At 41.3% G+C, this 22,181-nt stretch overlaps 1 long non-coding RNA gene and 3 other non-coding genes across 4 annotated transcripts; all 4 read left to right on the forward strand.

Annotated features, from left to right (window-relative positions):
• The first annotated feature begins 19,422 nt into the window (after positions 1 to 19,422).
• LOC148852046 (uncharacterized) lies at positions 19,423 to 21,735 on the forward strand. Its single transcript, XR_016099982.1, has 2 exons — positions 19,423 to 19,729; positions 20,534 to 21,735. It is a non-coding gene; the product is annotated as an uncharacterized LOC148852046 (long non-coding RNA).
• On the forward strand, positions 20,049 to 20,134 carry LOC148852047 (small nucleolar RNA R44/J54/Z268 family). The gene has a single exon (XR_016100132.1). It is a non-coding gene; the product is annotated as a small nucleolar RNA R44/J54/Z268 family (small nucleolar RNA).
• On the forward strand, positions 20,232 to 20,302 carry LOC148852048 (small nucleolar RNA Z267). Its single transcript, XR_016100125.1, has one exon. It is a non-coding gene; the product is annotated as a small nucleolar RNA Z267 (small nucleolar RNA).
• On the forward strand, positions 20,526 to 20,610 carry LOC148852049 (small nucleolar RNA R44/J54/Z268 family). Its single transcript, XR_016100131.1, has one exon. It is a non-coding gene; the product is annotated as a small nucleolar RNA R44/J54/Z268 family (small nucleolar RNA).
• Positions 21,736 to 22,181: the final 446 nt, after the last annotated feature.

Raw genomic sequence — 22,181 nt, forward strand, 5'->3', positions numbered from 1 at the left:
CGGTCCTGATGAGATCGTGATATTTCGGGAGCAGCTCGTTGCGGGGCTGCGATTGCCTTTCCACCCCCTTCTCATCGAGGTCATAAACCACTTCGGCGTTACCATTGGCCAGCTTCATCCGAACTCTATTCGGAACTTGGTGGGGACAGCCTCCCTTTTTTGCGAACAGGGCTTCCCTTTAGACTTGGAGATATTCTCCTCTATTTTAATGCTCAAGAAACAAGCGGGTTCTCTTCCCGGGGGAAGACAAACATATTACCTTTCTCCTCGCTCGGGTTTTAAGCTTCTGCACGAACTTCCCAACAAGGTCCCAGCGTGGAAGCGGGACTACTTCGGGGTGCGAAGTGCACAAGGGTGGCCTTTTTAGACCGGGTGGGGGGAGGCCGCTCCTGATTCTGATGTCACTCTTGATAAGGAGACAGTGAAGGGCCTCCGACAATGGGCACGTCAAGGGTTAAAATGCCATCAGTACTTAATGGAGGCCAAGCTTATTGCGGTCTGCCTGAGTTCGGGTAGGTTTCTTGCTCAGAGGTTTCTTGTTTGCTTTGTTCCTTCATTTTTTTTTATGTCAAACTCTTTTCTACAGGTGTGATGGACTCAGAGAGGACTCGTGGGGGGCGCATGTTCCAAGGCATGAAGAGGAGGAAACAGGTCGCCAAGCGAACTCGTACCGAGATGCCCCAAGATGAGGAGCCTTAAGTTTCAGGCCACACATCGGAGGATCTGCCCAGGGAGCCTGAGGTGGCTCTTCCGACGCATGAAGCGGCAGGGGCCCCTTACGCCGAGACCACTCACACGGGTGCCCCTACCTACTCTAGTGCTCCTGCTTACTCTGGGTCCGCTCATACGCGGGCTGGGCCCTCGAGCTTGAGAGCTCAAGGGGAGTTCAGAAGCGTGTTGTCACCGAACTACGCTCTTCAGAAGAGTAGGGAGGCTACTTTCCCCGAGGAGATCGTGGCGTGGACCGATCTTCCCTTGAATCAGGTCATCTGCCATGCCGTAACTCATGCTATGGTGGTAAGTTAGATTTCGTCTACCTTCTTCGTTTTCTATCCTTCTTGCTGTTGTCGCTCACTTGTTTCTTTTGGTAGATGAACTCTTCTATTCACGCCTTAGCGGCCCAGGTGGAGAGGAGCTTGTGACAGGCGCGAGCTGCTGAGGCGGCCGCTCATGCTACCGAAGAGGCTGCTCGCGTTGCTATGGCCAGGCAGGCGATGTCTCGGCGGGATGCCGAGGCCATGGGGGTAGTCGTGAAGCATATGGCGGACCTGAGGTTGGACCTGCAACATCAGGTCGAATACCTTCAGGAGGACATCAGGGAGAAAACATAGATCTTTTCCCAAGGTATCAAAGATGCCAAGAAGAAGGCCGTCGAGGACTACATCACCTCGCCGCATTTTGATGACTTGATGGTGGATTCTTACCGAAGGGGATTCAAACTGAGCCGGTGGATGATTCGGAACATGTACCCGACCTCGATATTAGTGCCATATCCACTTTGCGTATAACTCAGGAGATGGCCAACGCTGCTGACGGCGAGCTGGATTCCGAGGGTGAGGCAAGGCCTTCGAGTGTCATTGAAGTGCCTTCTGATGGGGAAGAAGTAGCTCCGGGCTTGTAAATTTTTTTTGTACTCTTCCTTTTCTCGCAATGAAATGGACAATCTTTTTAGTTAAGTGTTGTTCTTTTTTCCGAAATGATAATTTGCCGAACTGATAATATGCCCGACCTGTTTCTTGCCCGGGTTATTGCACTCGTGCGACCTGTTTTGGTGTTTAGTACTTAGTCTCTGCTTCGCTTTAGTCTTTTGACTGATATTTTGTCGAATTGATAATATGCCCGACTTTTCTTTGCTTGCTTATGTCGAGGTTCCTCTTGTTAACTCGGCATCCTAGCCCTTAGACTCGTAGAGATTTCGTCCACTTCGCTTGGCGGTCTATAGGTAGTATCGCCTTAAGTTAACGATGTTCCACGCTCGGGGTACTTGTTTGCCTTCTAAGGTTTCAAGCTCGTATGCCCCCCGAGCGCTTTCTTTACTCTATAGGGTCCTTCCCAATTTGGTCCGTTTGCCCATGCCGGGTTCAGGCACCATAATCTTACGAAGAACCAGGTCGCCGACTCGAAAGCTTCGCTTCTTTACTCTAGCGTTGTAGTACCGAACTACCTGCTGCTGATAGGCCGCTGTCCGGATGTGCGCGAGGTCTCTTACCTCGTCCCATAGGTCGAGGTTGGTGCGTAACTCGTCTCCGTTCGTTTGATCATCATATGTTTCTAGTCGCAGTGTAGGTACTTCGATTTCCGCTAGGATTACTGCTTCAGTGTTGTAGGTGAGGTTGAAGGGGGTCTCTCTTGTGGCGGTTTTTTTTTGTAGTTCGGTGAGCCCATAAAACACTTGGTAGCTCTTCCGCCCACAATCCTTTAGCTCGGTCGAGACATGCTTTTAGTCCACGCAGGATGGCTCTGTTCATTACTTTTGTCTGACTGTTTGCCTATGGGTGCGCGACCGATGTGAAGTTCTATCGAATTCCCATACTCTGACACCATTTTTGGAACTTGATATCCTCGAACTGCTTGCCATTGTCGGAGATCAATACCCGAGGTAACCCAAAGCAACATACTATGTTCTTCCAAAAGAAGTTCTGTATATTTCGGGTTGTAACTGTTGTTAGAGGTTCGACTTCTATTTACTTTGTGAAGTAATCTACTGTCACCACTAGGAACTTTCTCCCACCTGTTGCTGGCGGAAATGGCCCCAGGAGGTCGATGCCCCATTGTGCAAAGGGCCATGGGCTGGCGAGGTATTTGAGGTTGGAAGCAGGCTGATGGTGGATATTGGTGTGCTTCTGACACTTGTCGCATTTTCTAACGAGCTCGACGGATTCTACCTTCATCGTTGGCCAGTAGTATCCGTGTCGAAGTGCTTTTTGGGCGAGTGCTCTGCCCCTAGGTGTCCGCGCACAGACCTTCATGAGTGTCGCAGAGTACGAGCTCGGCTTCGGTAGGTCGCAGGCAGCACAAGTAGGGGAGCGTGTAGGACCGTCGGTACAACCGTTCATCAATTATGACGTATTTGGCTGCCTAGCGCTGCACCCTCTTGGCCGCATTGCGGTCTACAGGGAGGGTTCCATCTAGCAAGAAGCTCGCGAGTGGGTCAATCCAGCTCGGCTCTACTTCTAGGATGGGAGCGACCTCTGCCCCACTGAGAATACTAGGCAAAGGTAAGTCCTCTATGTACACGGTTCTCATGTTGTTGTGACTTGTGCTGGCTAACCGGGACAGAGTGTCGGCCTCAGTGTTCTCTGACCTCGGGATTTGCCTGATGAAGTGTGACTGGAAGTTGAGTAGGGCCTCTTTTACTTTCGCCAAGTATGCGATCATGGAGAGCTCGTGTGCTTCGTACTCGTTCGTAACCTGGTTGACCACGAGCTGGGAAACGCTGCAGATGGCTATGTGCTTTGCTCTTACCTTTTGCGCTAGGTTCAGCCCGGCTATCAGTGCTTCGTATTCTACCTCATTGTTGGATGCCGCGAACTTAAAGCGTAGTGCGTATTCCAATTTTGTGCCACCCAGGCCGCATAAGACTATTCCAGCCCCGCTGCCCTGCTGGTTCGAGGAACCATCTACGTGAAGGATCCAGGGCTCCTCATCCCAGTTCGCGCTTAGCTTGACCAGGAGAGATGCCACACTAGCTGCTACTTCACGGGGTTCAGACACTATTGGCTTGGGAGCTCAGGGTTCACCCGAACTAGGGATCTCGGGCTCAACCTGCTCATGGGCTTCGAGATTGAATGTGCACTCGGCGATAAAATCTGCTAAGGCTTGGGCCTTAATGGCGGTCCGGGGTTTGTACTGAAGATCGTACTCGCTAAGTTCGATGGCTCACTTGGTCAGTCGACTCGAAACCTCGGGCTTGAGCAAGACTTGTTTCAGAGGTTTGTCAGTTAAGACGATGACGGTGTGAGATTGGAAGTACGGGTAGAGTTTTTGAACTGAAATCACCAGTGCGTATGCTATTTTTTCTATCTATGGGTATCTCGTCTCTGCTCCCTGCAGAATTTTATTGATGTAATAGACGGGTCACTGGACCCGACCTACTTCCTTTATTAGTACTGAACTGACCACCTCGTCGCTTGCCGAGAGGTACAGTTCTAAGACCTCGCTCTCCTCGGGTCTGGCTAAGGTTGGCACAGTGGCAAGGTAGGTTTTTAGCTCGTCGAACGCAAGTTGGCAATCTCGGGTCCATTCGAACCCTTTGCCTTTGATTGCCTTAAAGAAAGGCAGGCAACGGTATGCTGATTTGGACATGAAGCGGCTCAGAGTGGCTATGCGGCCGTTTAGCCTCTAAACCTCTTTTACTTTTCGGGGTGGTCTCATATCAAGGATGGCCTTTATTTTGTCCGGGTTGGCCTCAATACCGCGCTGGTTGACAATGTACCCTAGGAACTTGCCCGAGATGACACCAAAGACACACTTGTTTGGGTTCAGTCTCATTCTATATTGACACAGAATTTGGAAGACGGAATTTAAGTCTTTTATTAGTTACTGTGAGAAATGTGTTTTGACGACCATGTCGTCTACATAACATTCTATTTTTGTGCCAATTAAGGGCCGAAAAAGTTTATTTACAAGTCTTTGGAAGGTCGCCCCAGCATTCTTTAGTCCGAAAGGCATGACCTAGTAACAGTACAGGCCGAAATCAGTTATGAAGCTGGTTTTTTCCTCATCGGACTGGTCCATCTTGATTTGGTTGTAGCCCGAGTAGGCGTCCAGGAAGCTTAGCAGCTCATGTCCCGAGGTCGCGTCCACTAGGCGGTCAATTTGGGGCAGGGGGAAGCAGTCTTTTGGGCAAGCTCGGTTCAGGTCGGTGTAGTCAGCGCACATGCGCCACTTGCCATTTGCTTTTTTCACCGGCACTAGGTTGGCTACCCAGCTCGGGTAATGAACTTCCCTTATGAAGTCCGTTGCGAGGAGCTTTTTGACTTCTTCGTCGACTGCCCTCCAATGCTCCAGGGCTAAGTTGCGTTTCTTCTGTCTAATCGGTCTGACTATAGGATCAGTGTTAAGTTTGTGAGTTATAAGGCCAGGGTCAATACCGGGCATATCCGCCGCAAACCATGCAGAAATATCTAAATTTTGAAGTAAGAAACTCACCAGTTCAGTTCGTAGAGGCTCCTTGACAAAAGCATCGATCTGTATCGTTCGCGCCGGATCTTTAGCCGAGGTAGGGACTGCGACTATTTCCTCAGTGGGTGAAGCTCATTCCTTGCCCTGCTCCATAGGCCGCTCTAGTTCGAGGTCGTTGGTTGCCTTGGTTTTTCCCTTTAGGGCGGTGACATAGCATTTGCGGGACTCAAGTTGGTCGCCACGCGCTACCCCCACACCGAAGTCCGTGGAAAACTTCATTGCCAGATAATAGGTGGAGACCACTGCCCGCAAAATATGCGTAATTAGCCGCGCTATTATGGCGTTGTATGGGGAGGGGGTCGCGACCACCAGGAAGTCATGGTTGATTCTTACCGCGCACGGCCATGTGTCGACTTCCACAAGTACTGTTATTTTCCCTAGGGGCCTGACTTCCTCTCCACTGAAGCCCACCAGAGGAGTGTGCGTGGGCTTCAACTCGCTTCTCTACAACTGTAATTGGTCGAACGCCGATTTGAAGAGGATGTCGCCGAACTGCCTGAGTCCACAAGTACGCGCCGGACTTCGAAGTCGCTGATTCTTAGTTTTATGACGAGCGCGTCGTTGTGGGGATAGTGAACATCTCGCGCGTCGTCTTCTGTGAAAAAGATCGATTCTTCCGTCCTCGACCTCTTTGGAGGGTTCTGCTCCTCTCGGGCCGCCTCGCGAACTGGCATTCGTGCTGCTGCCGAAGTGCAACCTGCTACCACCGAACCATCCACTATCACGTGGATGGTTCCCCGAACTGGCCTCTCTTCTGGGGGAGGTCACTGCAAGGCTTCGGTCGGTCTGTCGTTCGACTCGGGGGCATCCTTTCCGTGTTCCCCTTGCCGACCTACTTTATTATTATTGTCATTATGTACAAAATTTCTCAAGTATCCGCGACGGATGAGTCCCTCTATCTCGTCCCGGAGATTATTACATTGTTCAGTACTATGACCGTGACCTTTATGAAAACTACAATATAGATTTTTATTCCTCTCGTTTGGATTACTCTTTAGGCGAGGTGGCCACTTTATGTAGGGGGCTTCCTTGATCGTCATCAAGATCTCGGTCTGCCTTGTGTTCAACGGCGTGTAATCAATTCGAACTGCTAGGGGAGCTCGGGACGGCTGGCTTGGCTTCGCCTCTCGGGCCTGGCTTCTTCTGTCGCATGGGTTGGAGGACTTGCCTTCTCTTTTTCTTTTTTCAACCCCACCTTCGGTTCTTTGGTTGATTTCTTCCTCTATTCTCATGAACTTGTCCGCAAGTTTGAGGAAGTCGGCCACGGTTGCTGGCTGGCTGGTCACCATGTGCCATTTGAATTCTTTGTGCGTTACCCCTCTTTTGGTCGCTGCGAGCTGTACCACGGGGTCTAACCGTGGTATCTGCAAGCATGTTTCATTGAACCGCTTGATGTAGCTCCGGATGGGTTCTCCTTCTCTCTGGATTACCCCGAAGATACTTTCCTCGGTTCTGGGGCACCGCTTGCTGGTAACAAAGTGTGCGGTGAAGATCTGCACGAACTGGGCCCAGCTTCTTATTGACCCAGAAGCTAGGTTTCGGTACCAAGTGCGGGCCATCCCTCTGAAGGTGGTGGTGAAGGGCACGCACATGCATGGCTCATTGGCCCTTGTGAGGTGCATCTGTAACTGGAATGCGTCGACGTGGTCGTTGGGGTCAAAGGACCCATCATACTTGTCCAGAGATGGAAGTTTGAAGTTTCTAGGCATGGGGACTGCTAGAAGTTCTGATGAAAGGGGGGAAGGAACTGAGAGAATTGAGACGGTTTTTTCCTCGTCCGAGCTCATCTCTTCCTTGCCTCTGAGCTTGGGTAGGACACGGGTAGCAGTTCGGCGACTTCGTTAGTGCCTTCTTTGAGCTGGCCTAGTGCTGGCGCTGCTGGCCTCCGTGTTGCCGAGCTCGATGGGCTCGGAATGTTGGCCTACTGCTAGGGTGCTGAACCGGTTCTCCGTGAGTGGGAACTCAGGCTTGGAGCGCTGAGGTGACTTTGTGTGCGAGGTTCCTGACCCACCTGCGAGCTGCGAGGTAGGGGTGATTTTTCTTTGCTTTCGGCCTGGGGATGAGGCCTAGCTATTAGGGGGGTTCTGGGATTGGGAAGCTTCTCCTCGGTGAGGTCATCCACCTTGAGGGGCGGCCTTAACCGGCTTTGAAACAGGGTGCCCGGGGGAGCAGTGACTGGTTTATGGGTAGTTGAGGGAACTGGTGCTGATAATGGTGCTAAGAGAGGTGGGGCAGTACCTGGTGTTGTTGGAGTTGGTGCTGCTGGAATTGTTGCATTTGGGCTTGTATTGCCCGCATGCATTGCATTAGGTCGTCCAGCTGGTTCTGGCGGGTTGCCAATGGGACACCAGTTGGTTCAGCGAAGTTTGTTTCAATAGGGAGTGGAAGAGGGATGTTCAATGAAGGAGGGTTCAGGGGCGCCACTGCTTATGGCACATTCAAACTGGGGATCCCATCCACAGAAAGAGGGATGGTGAACTGCCCAACGCACACCACGGGAACTTGGAGTTGCTCTCCGGTGGTGGTCGTTTCTGTTCCACGTCTGGCACTATTGGAGGGGGCCATGGGTGTTGGAGTTTTTGAAAGAAGGGTAGGTAAAAGAGGTAAGAGAGATTTAGAGGGAGGCTTTTAGAAGCGTTCCCATAGATGGTGCCAATTGATGGAGCGCAATCCGGCCGGTCTTAGCTGTCAATGATTTCGCCTCTCATTGGAGCGACGGGGAGCCTGAAACGGAGAAGATGAGGGAACTCCAAGGGGAACCCGGCGAGATAACACCGAAGCTCAAGTTAGTATTCTCTCAAAGGCAAAGTAAAGACTAGATGGCCCAAAGTTCACATATCTTGTTGTTGGGGGTAGGGGGCCTTTTATAACCACTTCGCGTATTCACTCTGGAGCCCCTGTCAGGTCGGGTATGATTACCTTTGTTTCTGTCAGTTCGGGTGTCCTCCTTTCTGCTGGGACAGAACCGCCACTGCTCCTTGTCGGAGCCGTCTTTGTAACTGGAGATGGCAGTGTCAGGTGGCAGTGGCAGGTGGCCATTTGGAGTGCGGCCGCCAAGCATCAGATCCCAAGTCAGTCAGGTGCGCCGCCCCTACGTACGAACTTCCTCGGTGCCAGGCATGGTACGGTTTGTTCGGTTTGGCGTCCTGGAGGCGGTGATGGAGTGGTAAGCGATGTGAAGTTTTGAGTTCGGAGGTATGTCCTGTATTGCCAGTGCAGACTTGATCGGTGAGGTGAGTCCCGAACTGTTATAAGGCAGGCCAGTTCGGTGAGGTGTGAGCTACAGGCGGACCAATTCGGTGAGGTGTATCCCGAACTGCTATATGGCGGGATAGTTCTGGGTACTGTCTGAGTGGCTTGGGGCCGAAGGGAGAGTTCGGGCTCCTAGTAAGAGTTCAGACCGCTGGTAAGGAAGTTCGGTCCGCTGGTTTCTCCCCTTGGTGCGCGCGCCTTAGGTGTGCTTTTCTGCCAAGCTATTGCCTTTGCCACGTGTTACGTAACTATTAACATACAAGGTCTTTATAGGTATGGGATACACATTGTATTACAACTCCCCAAAAGGTGGGCGTCTAACCTACAGTTCTCAAGCCTAATGGCTACATGGCGGGTTTGGGGCGGGGATTACATTCCCCATCACCGACCCCAACCCCCAAATCACCCCATTCCTATTCCCAATTCCCATTAGGGAAAGGAATCCTCTTCCATTTCCAATTCCGATGGGGATGAATTTTCCATTGAAGACCCAAATCCCCAACTAAATCCAACAATATCCACTATAAACATTCTTCCAAACATCTCCATTAGCAATTGGCATCTTAGCGATTAAATCCAACAAGATCCACTATAAACATTCTTCCAAACATCTCCATTAGCAATTGGCTTCGTAATGGTGTTGTATTTGTTCTTGAGTTGAATATGTACATAATCCTTATTGTAGATGTGGTTGAAATGCTACCTAATATAATTCCACCCTATGTTGTTGAAACTCGATGAAGTTCTATGTCCGTCCATCACCATTTTAACCATTCAATTACTCTACAGCCATCATTAGGTGTCATATTTGTTGGCATCTTATTTGCCACGCCATTATGAATTATGGTGAAATAAAAGCAATAAACATGTTCGTTTGTCCCATTATAAACCTTACTTGGACAATTGACAACCAAGTGTTCAACTAGAGTGAATAAAAATTAATTCTAGAGAAAAAGGTATACAAGTATAAATTGTAAATGATATTCATGCAAAGGAAGAAGAAAATGGCATGCTAAAGTGGGTTCAACATTCCCAAGCCCAACATCATTGATGTTGGATGATCAATAGGTCATGGTTTTGTTGGATGAGAAAGAAGTAGCAGCAAATGTGTATTTGATTTGTAAAAATAAATAAACAATAGGGCTAGAAATAAAAACAGTAAAGTATTTATAAATGGGGTTATCGTAGAGATGTCAAAGACCTTATGAAATCAACCCCTCAATTAAAACCTCAATGTAGATCGGTTGATCCAACAAAAGTGAAACAATGAAATCAAACCCTCTGAAACTAACAAGGGCAATTTTCTAAGCTCCACTTGCGTCAACAAGGATTGAACTATGCTAAACTGACGATCAAACTTCATTGAAATCTTGATCTGTTACTTATTCATAAAATTTACCTAGATTGAAATAAGCCTTAAGAATACCAAAGCATGGCCATGGAGGCTATCTTGGAGACCCACTGCAAGTAAGGACTAAATTCAAAGCCTTGCACATGGGGTGGATTTCTTCACATTCACTACAAATATATATGATAAAGTTTCTTATGTCAATGGTTCATTAATTAATGTACTGAATTTGCAAGTACTCAGTTCCTGTAGATCCACTAGTTATGTTAATTAATGTATTAGTACCTTGCCAGATCCATTAGTTATGTTAATCATCCATTCTTTAATCTAGTTATTTTTGTTTTTATCGTTTTTTATTAATTTGGGATTTATTTCTCCTGTCTTTTCACGCGGTCTTTTCATTGTTTACAAGTCACAAAGACCGATTTTTTGTCTCTTTTTATGTGGTGTACGAAAAATTTAGTCGCCAAAAGATGCAAAAAACCCATTTTAGACTGATTTCGGGAAACTCCAAATGAAGCTTCTTATGTCTTTTGCATTTTAATCTCATATGGAAAGATGTGGAAAGGCATGCATCTACTAAACGTACTTCGGGCTGCTCAAATCATCATGCAAAAGCTCAATGCGTCTTTTGCATATCAAAGCTACTAGAAGATCTTCCCAAAAAGACACACCAAACGGGCCCTTAGTCTTTTGTGTTTGGCATTGATCTTCCACCTAATTTCTATTACTAGTTTGTGTTAGAAGCCTTTGAAGTCAGAAGAAATTGATTGGTCTTACTAACCTAATATCACAAGTCCAAGTTTAGTTTACCCTTTTTTTTTTCCTATTTTAAATTTGACTATGCACTATTGATTATTTAATTCTAGTCTTTTTTTTTTTATCAGCTTAATTCTAGTCATTTTTGTACTCATCCAATTTCGCTTTTAAGCTTCTCTTTTCAGCCATTGTTTTTTTCTCGTCTTTTTTCTATAACCAACCTACCTTGCACTTGTTAAAAGAGTCTAAGGTATATGCCTCTATGGCTCCCCAATAAGAGAGAATGGATTCTTTCTTCTTTTCAATGGTTATTTTTGGTGTCTGTTGAAGGAGCGTAAGAATTTTCTTTGGGATGTAAATGTCTTTTAGGAGGATTATGGTTTAATCAGTCCATTCGAACTTCATATTTGAGTTTGACCATGAGGGAGTATGTTTGAAGCAAAGTAAGCATCTTGTTTTTAATGGAATATATATATATATATATATATATAGTTGATTCTAGAAAGTATATTGGATGCATAATAACTGTATCATGAAATGTTTGCAAGGTTATTGGACCTTCCAAGTCTTGCAACATTTCACTATTCGTCGATCATTTGCAACGCATGTTACAATAAAGGTTTTCATTAAGAGGATGTTTGGAATTATGGCCGTTTTTTAAAAAAAAAAGCAGTGTCATGTCGGATTTACATAGATGTTTCAACAGACGCCTATATGTATGAATGTTTGGTTCAGGCGTTTATTGAAAAATCAGGCATGCCTTATAAATCGGGACCCCACTGATGCATGAACCATTTCCCCCAATGGTTGATTGATGTGTATCCTATGTGGTGCTTACCTGTCAGCACGTACATGAAAAATGGTGATGAAAATTACCTTACCAAACAGCATAGTATTGCTTACTACCTACATGACAGAAGTATTTTTTTTTTAAAATAATCTATCCATAGGATAATAGACCCTGCTCAGATGGCTTTTATTCTAGGCAAAAATATCAAACATAACCTAGTGTAAATGCATGAGGCTTTGCATTGTTTCAAACATTAAAAAAAAAAGGAAAAAATGGTTTCATGGGATTGAAAATCGATTTAGAGAACATGTATGATAAGTTGAGTTGGAATTTCATAAAATCCACCCTCCAAACAATGAAATTTCCAGCTCATTAGAGTAGGTTAATCATGTCTTCTATTACTACTGCCTCTTTTCAACTTATCATCAATGAGCAAGTGCAGGGATATTCGACAAGGTGACCCTTTGTCACCTTATATATTTGCATTGTCTTTAGAATCTTTGTCTGGCATCATAAATGAAGCTATTACTCATAAACATCTTGGGCCATGTCATTTATTAAGGTTTCTTGATGACCTATTTCTTATCACTAGGGCTTCAATAGTTTAGGCTCATTGAATCATAGGTGTATATAGTAGAACAATTTTGTACCATCTCTGGTGAAACTATTAACATATCAAAGTCTACAACGATTGTTTCTACCAATGTTACCCGTAGGTTAAAAAGGGTTTTAGCAATGAATTCTAATTTTAAAAAATATTTAGGTTATCCTATTATTGGCTGGTAGAATCACAAAAAATGACCTCTCCCCTATAGTAAATTAAATCACAAAAAAAGGGTCAACACACTTTGGCAATTAGTAGTGTAGTCCAAAATGTGCCCCATTATGTTATCTAGAGTTTTAAAATGCTTGCTTTCACGGACCATGTTGATAAGCTTATGGGATTTGAGGAGTCATCATATAGGATGGAAATATGTTATTAGGCTGCAAAGGTTTTGTATAGGTTTCCCTACATTTTCCTTCATTTCCTTATTCCTTTAAACCAAACACAGCGTAAGAGTACCCAATTAATGAACCAAGCCTTCCTAATTAATCAAATTGTCTCACGCAATATCAAACTTCTCTATGGAATCTAACTTAGGGGTCTCATGGGGTTGGAAGAGTTTTTTGGTGGGGATTAACATTCTAAAAATCAGTCTTATGAAACAAAAAAGATCTGGATCAAAAACAAATTTCTGGACAGATAGATGGGTTTTACCCACACCTCTTGAGGAGAGTTATGAATTCATGGGCCCTTACCCTTGAATAGTCCCCAATCTATGTCAAATTATATTTAGAATTTTGACTGGACTTAACTTCATTGCATTTTATTCTCCTATATCATATTCTTGATCAAGCAACATATGCCATTCCTATAACTCAATTCCATTATATGCTAGAAAAATGGTATTAGGGTTTTACGAAGGATGGAAATGTCACAGTCAAATCAGCTTATAAGTTTCTCTCTAGAATGCAATTTGGTCACATTTCTACTGGTTGTAGGAATGTATGGAAGGTCCCCTGTCACTATTGAGTCCAGTTTTTCCTTTGGTTACTCACCTTTAATAAGTTACCCATAGTGTATGATTTAGAACATCGACATATAATTCCATCTCCAATTTGCCTGGTGTGCCAAATGGAGGAAGACCTTAATCATCGTTTTGTCAGATGCAATTATCTTCAGCTGATTTGGGTCAGGTTTAATGTGTTAACCACAGAAAGAGAGACAAACAAGAGAGAAGCAAGAGAACTCCAAGGCTTTTAGGGTTGATCTGAAAATGTTGGTCCAACCAACAAAATATATATAAAGATGAATGGACAGGATTGTCTTCACAAAATAAAAAAAAAATGTTTTATATGGTTGTACACTAACAAACACACCTAGCTAATACATATGCTTAAATAGTTTGAGCTATATCTTAGCACTTAATTGTGTAACAACCAACAAGAAGTATAAGGGAAGAACTAGAACAAGGGTGTTTTGTTGGTGTGTAAAGGGTTTTGGATAGGAGTCGTAAAGGCTATCCATGGGGGGTTAGGATAAGATCCGTTAAGGCTATTTGGTTGCACCGAGTACTATTGGATGGAAGGCAAAGGCATAGTGAAGGGTTTGGATAGGACCCGTGAAGGCTATCTAGGAGCGTCGAGTCTTCTTGGAGGTAGGGTTGTTCACAAATAAATTCAAATTAATCAAACCGACTTATCCGGCTCAATCCAACCTGAGTTAGCTGGTATTTCTTTATCTAATTAGGTTGTTTTTGTCCTATTTCTTTGTAGTTACTTATTAATTTAGTTACTTATTTTTAGCATTAATTTTTTAGTTATTTATTTCTGAAATATATATTTTTAGAAATTAAAAAATATATATTCTGATATATTTGCATATATATTTTGGTTTTATATATATTTCAGTTTTAAATATATTTCCAGAAAATATGCACTTTGAGTTCATGTGAAAGCTTGGGGTCAATTGAAATCCAAACCAACCCAAACTGACTCAAACCAACTAAGTCAGTTTTACTTAATAAATGATTGGTTTCGGTTTAATCTTTAGGCAATCCGACCAACTCGGGTCGATTGAAAAAACACTAGTAAATTGACCCAATCTGACCCATGAACAACCCTACTTGGAGGAAAGGCAAAGGTGTGGCATTGAGTCTTCTAGGTAAAGGGTTTAGATGGGACCCGTTAAAGCTATCTAGTGTACTCTGATGTACGTAGTTTGGCTGGCACCTTAAGCCAATTGGTTAGTGGATGAAATTTTCAAGGTGGTGACTGTAGGGAAGGGATGTAGGCTTGGAAAGAGCCGAACCTGTATAAATTGAGGTGTCTTTATGTTGCTCTTGTTTTGATTCTCACTTCAAAATTCCCTAAGTAATTTAGTTCATGTTTGCAAATGAGGTTTGATGAGTTCAACCATGTCTTTAAATTCAAATAGTTAATCAATTTATGAATACTTGAATGAATTGTTAATCACTTGCATAATTTGATCAGTTGTGAATGTTTTAATGAGCTCCTACAAACAACCTAAGGCTATGTTTGGTTTGAAGGAAAAGGTAGGGAAATGTAAAGGTTTCCCTACATTTTCCTTCCTTTCCCTACTTTGTCCTTCAAACCAAACACAGCCTAAGTGGAATTGATAGGGTTTAGTGTGCTTTAAGTGATTAGTGAATACCATTGCATTTTCTGCTTAATGATTCAACATGTTATGCTGAAATAGTTGGTTAAGCTTGAACCAAATTTAGGGTTCATTGGGTTAATAGTAGGAATCATAAAAAAAAAAGAAGCAAAATCCTTTAAAATTGGAATTGGAATGGTGTATTACTCTTGCATGTTTGATTCAGATGGGAATCAAAATCAGATTTAGAATCAATTGGAGTTGATTCTGATCATTCCTAAGGGAGGGGGAGGAATGGTCATTCCCTTAAATGGGGGAATGCCATTCCACCAAAAATGGGAATAGGATTCTGAGTCAGCCCAACCGAATGGTTGGAATCAGAATTGGACCATTCTGATTTTGATTTTAGATCCTTATTCCTGCAAATCAAACGGACCCTTAGGTATTTCATAGTTAAAGCAAAAGAAAGTGAGGGCATCCAATTCACCACCTCTTGGGTTGCTAATTGAGCAAAAAATGGCTAGTAAAAAAGTTCGAAGTTGCATTTTCATGCTCATTAGTTTGTGATTTTACCATTGTAAAGGCAACGGTATCTGCTTTTATTATTATGTTTTAATTATAATTCTAGAAATCTTTACTATGCATTTTTTACTAGGCCTAGTAGGTCCATTCTAGGGCTACCAATGGGTTGTTCAAATTGCACAACCAAACCGAACCAAATTGATTATGCTAGTTCTAGCATCATGATTTTGTCTGGATTAATAATTGGATGGTTTTGGTTCTTCCTTGTACCCAAAAGATTAGTTTATTAGGGGTTCATTTGGTTTGTAGTTAGAATCATAAACAGAACAAGAATCGAAGTCCCCTAGAGTTAAAATTAGAATCACTCATTCTTCTTCTTGCCTATTTGGTTCAAATAAGAACTGGAATAGGATTTCATGATGTGCATGACTCGCAAGGAGTAAGGGTGTCAATGGATAAGTTTGGATGGACCAACATGATATAGTGGATTGGACCAATCTGCTAAAGTTAAATTTAGAATTGCTCATTCTTCTTGCCTATTTGGTTCAAATAAGAACTGGAATAGGATTTCATGAGATGTGCATGACTCCCAAAGAGTAAGGGTGTCAATGGATCAGTTTTGGATTGGACCCCGTCCAGTCCAAAATCAATTTGAATTGATCAACAAGATATATTGGATTGGACCAATCCGGTCCAAAATATTTATTAGATTGGATTGGACCTGGTCCATCTATAGCAAATTTATATTGGATTAGGTTGGATTTTGCCCATATCTGATCCATTGATATAAGATAAGAATACATGTGTTAATGGACCAGGTTTGGGTTGAAACCAATCTAAATCCAAATGAATTTGAACAGGTTAGAGGGTCCAGACATTGAATTGGACTGGTCCAAAATAGTCCAAAATATTCATTGGATTGGATTGAACTTGGTCCATTTTTAATGGACTCACATTGGACTCGATTGGATTTGACCAAATCCAGTCCAATAACATCCCTACCAAAGAGAGTTGGCATTGGGTAAAGAGCAATAGCGTTAAGTCATTGTTTTTTTTTTTTATTATTATTATTTGGAATAAGCCCAAGGAGGAAGACTAGGATGACCATTCCCTCAAATGGGATAATTCCACTTTGCTAGGAATAGGCCCGATTCTAGTCTCGTATACCCACAAATTAAATGGACCCTAATATATCTAAGGATTCCCTAGTTTTCTTATATGTTTTATTCATATTTTATGTTTGGAGTGATAAGTTTTGTTATATATAAGATGACATTAGTCAGAAAACACTTAATTTATTAACATATAAATAATTTACTATTTTATTGCCAATTTAAGGCTATATTATTACAATTTAAGTTTTAAGTTATTATTTAAATAAATATATAAATACATCTATCAAAATAATTGAGTCTATTGAATCAGACCTGATTATCCCAATTAATTATTAATTGGGGCAATTCTGGGAATAATGGTGTCTCCAAAGTTTGTATGAGCTTACAAAGTTTGATTCCCTTTGTGTTTGTGGCCTTGTGGAGTCATTATGGATTAAAGTATCGTTATTGAATATTGTATCAAACAGCTTGGATACGGATACAAATACACTTTAGAAACACATGGATATAGATGAAAAATATGAAAACACTTGGATACGCTATGAAAATGCATATAAATTCCATAAGTATTAATACCACTAAATTTAGTGTAAAATAACCATAAATAGTGTACAAATGCATAGAAAATGTATATTTTATTGGTACATATGAAGAGATACATTACAATTATTATAATAGAATGCATAGATATCATACAACTTTATTAATAATACATTAATCAAAAACCCAACCCAAGACACATATTATATAGATTTTTAATTAATAAAAAGTTCAAATAAAAATTTAATTCTCAAATGTTTGGTAAATAATATTTTTATTTTGTTTACAATAAATGTGTTATTATAAAATGTAAATCAAAATATCAATTAATAATTTATGAAATTTATAATCTTAAAATATATCAAATCTATTAAACTTCAAAGATACATATCATATGTAAATTCATAATTTTTAATTATTGAAGTAATTATTCCATTATTAATATTTTTATTTCTAAATTATCATTTTTTTGATATAAATGTGTATTAGTGGATTTGATAGATTTTATTTATATTATGTTCTTGAATAGTTTGTAAATAGACCAATCGAGGGTTGGCTCATTGGTGTGTTAGCTGGTTTATTCTAGTGTTGTTGTGGAATCGAATCCCACAACCAACACTTTGGGGAAAAAGGGGTCAAGGGGAAGTTATTAATGGTGCATTGCACCAAATACAAATAAAAAAATAATTTGTAAATAATAAATACATTGTTATTTAATACAAATTAAAATATTAATTAATAATTTATACATTTTTTATGATACATATCATGTGCGAATTTATAAATTTTAAGTACTAAAATAATTATTTTATTATTAATTTTTAATTTGTATAAATCTCTTAAGGTTAAAAATCATTTTTTTATCTAAATTTGGATTTGATAGATTATTTGTTTTATTAGTTTATAAAATGTTAATTTTAAAATTATTCTTTTTAATTTATAATTGGGGTGGTTGAATATATTATATGTTATTTATTTAAATTGGTTGTGGACATTAAATTGAACAAAAGTTAATGGATTTAATTTATTATCATAAAATGAATGTTGGTTTAGGGGTTAATGAGGCAATAAATTGTAGGGAGTTGGTGTTTTAGTTTGAATGGGTGTACTACCTGAGACCGGATCTCCTCCTCACACATGTGGCATGACACCTCACACTGACCTCACAGGCACATCCCGCCGTGCATTGGGAAAATCTCATGTAATTTGTGTTATTATTTACGGGAGACGTTCCCAATACACAATGGGATGTGCCTGTGAGATCGTTGTGAGGGGCCCTCTGTGAGGAGAGTATCATCTTTCGTTGAATCACGTCTGTCTCCATTTTTCATAGTGTATTGTTTGATATGCCTTGTATCGGGTATTGACCCATAAATTTTGATAAATAACACCTTAATCATTATCGCATTTATGATCTTAGTTTATTGGTCAGTTTTTTCCCATATCATGTTTTTTCCATATCATAGTCAAACCCTTTACCAAAAAAAAGTAGGGATAATAGCATATAAGGGTAACTTTTGGGGTTTAATATCAATAAAAGTAATATTTTAAAAAAAATTCAAAAATAGGTTAACTTTTTAAAAATAATATCAATAAAGGCCAAAACACTGTTTATCATCTTCTTCTTGCCATTTGTTCACTAGTGCCGTTGTCCGCCACCGTTATCCGTTGCCGCTCGCCACCGCCGTTCACTGTTGCCCGCCACCACCTATGCCCATCTCCGCCTCTGCCTTCGGCAACGTTGCCGGAGGTGGCCAGAGGAAGAAGTGGCGGCGGTAGTGTTGGTGGTCATTTCTCAGCTCAACATTGCCACCTCCGCCTCTAGCAACGTTGCCAGAGGCAGAGGTGGGTGGAAACAGAGGAATGACCACCAGCGTTGCCACCGTCACCTCCGGCAACGTTGCCGAAGGCGGATGTGGCCGGCGGTGGCGGACAGCGGCGTTGGTGAACAAATGGAAAGAAGAAGATGATGAACAGTGTTTTGCCCTTTATTGATATTATTTTTAAAAAGTTAAACCTATTTTTGAAAATTTTTTAAAAATATTACTTTTATTGATATAAAACCCCAAAAGTTGCCCTTATATGATATTACCCAAAAAAGTATCTTGTATGAATATAATACCTTAATCATCTTTGAGAATCTAGGAATGCATCTTGGGCAGGCCCAACTTAACCCAAATCAACATAGCCTGCAAATTCGCAATGTTATACGGGCTGAGGCTAGGCCTGGGCTTAAGAAGTTGGGTTTTTATGTTTTTTGCATTGGGCTTAACCCTTAGATAGTTTAAAGTTTAAACTCACCCCAACCCAACTAATCCAAACCCAAATCCAACTCCTATCTCCAATGCATCAAATTTTAATGTGGATCCCACCTCGCCTCGTGTCTAGAAGTGTCAATTGGATTGGATTTGGTCAAATCTAATCCAGTCCAATATGAGTCAATTACCAGGTCCATTTCAATCCAATGAATGTTTTGAACCAATTTAGAATGATCCAATTCAATGTTTAGACCGTCCACTTTGTTCAAATTCATTGTGATTTGATTGATTTCAACCCAAATTCAATCAATTGATACGTATATTCTTATCTTATATGGATGGAGTAAATATTACCTTAATCCAACCCAATCCAATATAAATATAAATTTGTTACGGACCGAATCGAATCTAATAAATATTTTGGACAGAATTAGTCAAATCCAATATGTATTGTTGGTCCCTATCCGTCGAAATTGATTATGTACTGGACGGGGAGCCGGTCTATTGACACCCTTACTAGGGTCTTGGGCCTCGGTTGATCAAGAGCGGCCCAGTCCGCTCCTGCGCAGTCGCCCAAGATTGGGTTTTCTCTATAAATTCTCGATCTACCAGTGGCTCCCGCCGCAACCATAACCCTAACCCTAATAGTTAACCATTCCGGTTGTCTAGTTCCTCGCGCCGTTTCCATCACCTTGTTTATACTTTGGGAGGGGGTTCTTGAACTGTAAATTATCTCTTATTTTCTCAGCTGATCCAGTCATTTCGGTCTTTCCTTTCTTTCTCATGGTTTTTAATTTCAATCAGGTAATTTGTACTATCGTTTTCTAAAGATAATATTTTTCATTTAGCTTTCTCTTGCATTGCTCGTTGCTTCAACGGAGGGAAAATCCCTCCATCCAGTGCCCGTTGGGGAACGTGGCTGGATTTGATGATGGTTTCGATGCCATGCCTGTGATGGTTTTAAAAGTAGTTTGAATACTTTATGTGAAAGAAACCGATCTGAGGCATTTAGTCGTTTTTTCCTAATAAACGAAAGAAAATAGCTTGGAGCCATTTATGTTATTGGTAGATTTTTTAAGGTGAGCAAGACGGTGTTAGGAAAATAGGAGCGAGAACAAAAGCTAGTGCAAGTGATGATAAAACAGACAGGGACATCAGAACTCCTCGGGGGCATGATGACTTGTTCTTTGGGAATCTCTCTGATGCATTAAATCGAATAGTTTCGAGTAGCCCTGCATTTACTACTGCTTTCTTTGAACCATATCTCTGGTTTTCTGTTTCTGTTACTCTTGCTTATCTTTAGATTTGAGTGTCTATGATGGCTTTAAATATACTATGAGTATTTGCCATGAAAAAAACTTTAATCTGAGGCACTCGTTTCTTTTATTTGCTTTCTTATTCATTGATTTTATATTCAATTCTTTTTGGTAGATTCTTGCAAACTGTATTGCTTCTCTGTCTATGATGGGTTTAAATATACTGAGTTACTACTATGAAAAGAACTTAATCTGAGGCCGCTTTTTCCTCTCTGCTACTCTACTGTTTTGAAAGTTTGTTTCTACCAATTGTTCTTGTATAACTGATGATTTGGCATTCGGTTCGTGCAAGTGATGATAGAACAGACAGGGACATCAGCACTCTTTAGGAGTATGATGACTCGTCTATGGGAATCTCTCTGATGCATATTTTTGTATGTCAGCTTATGCGGCAGGAATCCTTTCTATGCTTACTTGCTTCCAACCTCAAACAAATTTGATTTTGCATTTCTTTTCTTTTTTTTTTTTTATCTCTGTTCTTGGGACCTAATTCTCATGCACTAAATTATGAAATGGATTAGGGATTCCTAATACATGTTGATTTATGTGCCAATGATGCATCAGATGCACGAATTATCAGACCAAGAGCTGATGATATTTGATTGTCACTACCGCTGAGGCCCGTTTCTTATGCAAAGAAAATGTCATTTTGGATGAGTTTCGTAAATTCTTGAAAACATTAACATGGTCCTTCATTTATGTTTATATGTATTGTTTCTTGTTTATATCCAAAAAAGTTGTGGTTGGTTGGATTTGCCTGTGATGGATTTGCATATGCACGTATTATCGGATCAAAAGATGACCGATTATTTAGTAGATTGTCACTACCTCTGAGGCATTTCCATCTCCAGTTAGGTCTATTGTAGAATAAACAGAGTTACAGAAGAATGAATTAAGTTTATTTCCCGTCCAGAATTGCATTAATCTGGTGATTTTTGCAACTGTATTTGTTTCTTGGGCAGCTGGTGTCTATTGGCAAAGTTCTTTTTTGAAACTGCAACAAGCATTTTATGGGATAATGCTTTGGGACATGTAGGACAGGACCAATTACTGTGGAAAAAATCAAGTTCTTACAAAAATACTGGCAAGTCAGGTTATAAGGTGTTTTCATCCATTGAACTCTCAACTTATGTGGCACAAGTAAATTTGGTTGAGATTTGGGGTCTAAATTTCAAATCTTCCTTCGGAGAGCTTATTGGGGTGCTAGTTCAAACTGGGGATAAACTCTTTTATTTCCAGCAACAGGATCAGCATGCCCAATGTTTGGCTCGGGCGAAGCATTTGAATCACGGAACAAACACAACTCAAGATTCTCCGTCAAATAGTTCATCAATGGAAAGAGCAGTTGGCAAGGGGACAAGGGGACAAGGGCCATATCTACACCCGAAATGAGAAACCATACGGAGATCTTAATTACTGGGTTGCTTTAGTATTCAAGGAACCTGAATGTGCATTATAACAAAATAATAAAGCCTGAGAGTTCAATTACAAAAATCCTTGCCTCTACAAATATCTCTCAGTTTCCAATAGGCTTCTGTTAAGATAACACAACCAATATATTTGTGGATGGCTCTTATCTCCAATCGAACAGAGCAGCATATGGTGTTAATCATTTTAAGTTAAAGTGGCAGGGTGATAGCGCGTCTATTAAAGATACGGATGTGCAGGGGATACAGCATGTTTTCACTAGTGTAGACAATATACATCACGGCAAGACTATGGATATACTGCAGTTAGGGGTGTGAATTGTCATGTTTTTGGATTCGATCTAATCTGATCTGAACCAAATTTCCAATCATGAGGCTAAAATTGTCTTATTTGAAACTGATCAAAACTGAAGTTAGCATAAAATTATTTTTATGTAAGTGTTTTTATGAAAGTATTTTTATGAAAATATTTTTAAAAAATTATTTTTATGAAAGTAGTTTTACAAAAATATT

Source organism: Nelumbo lutea, chromosome 5, assembly GCF_056320005.1.
Source record: "Nelumbo lutea isolate HS-2025 chromosome 5, American lotus-T2T, whole genome shotgun sequence".
Classification (NCBI taxonomy): Eukaryota; Viridiplantae; Streptophyta; class Magnoliopsida; order Proteales; family Nelumbonaceae; genus Nelumbo; species Nelumbo lutea.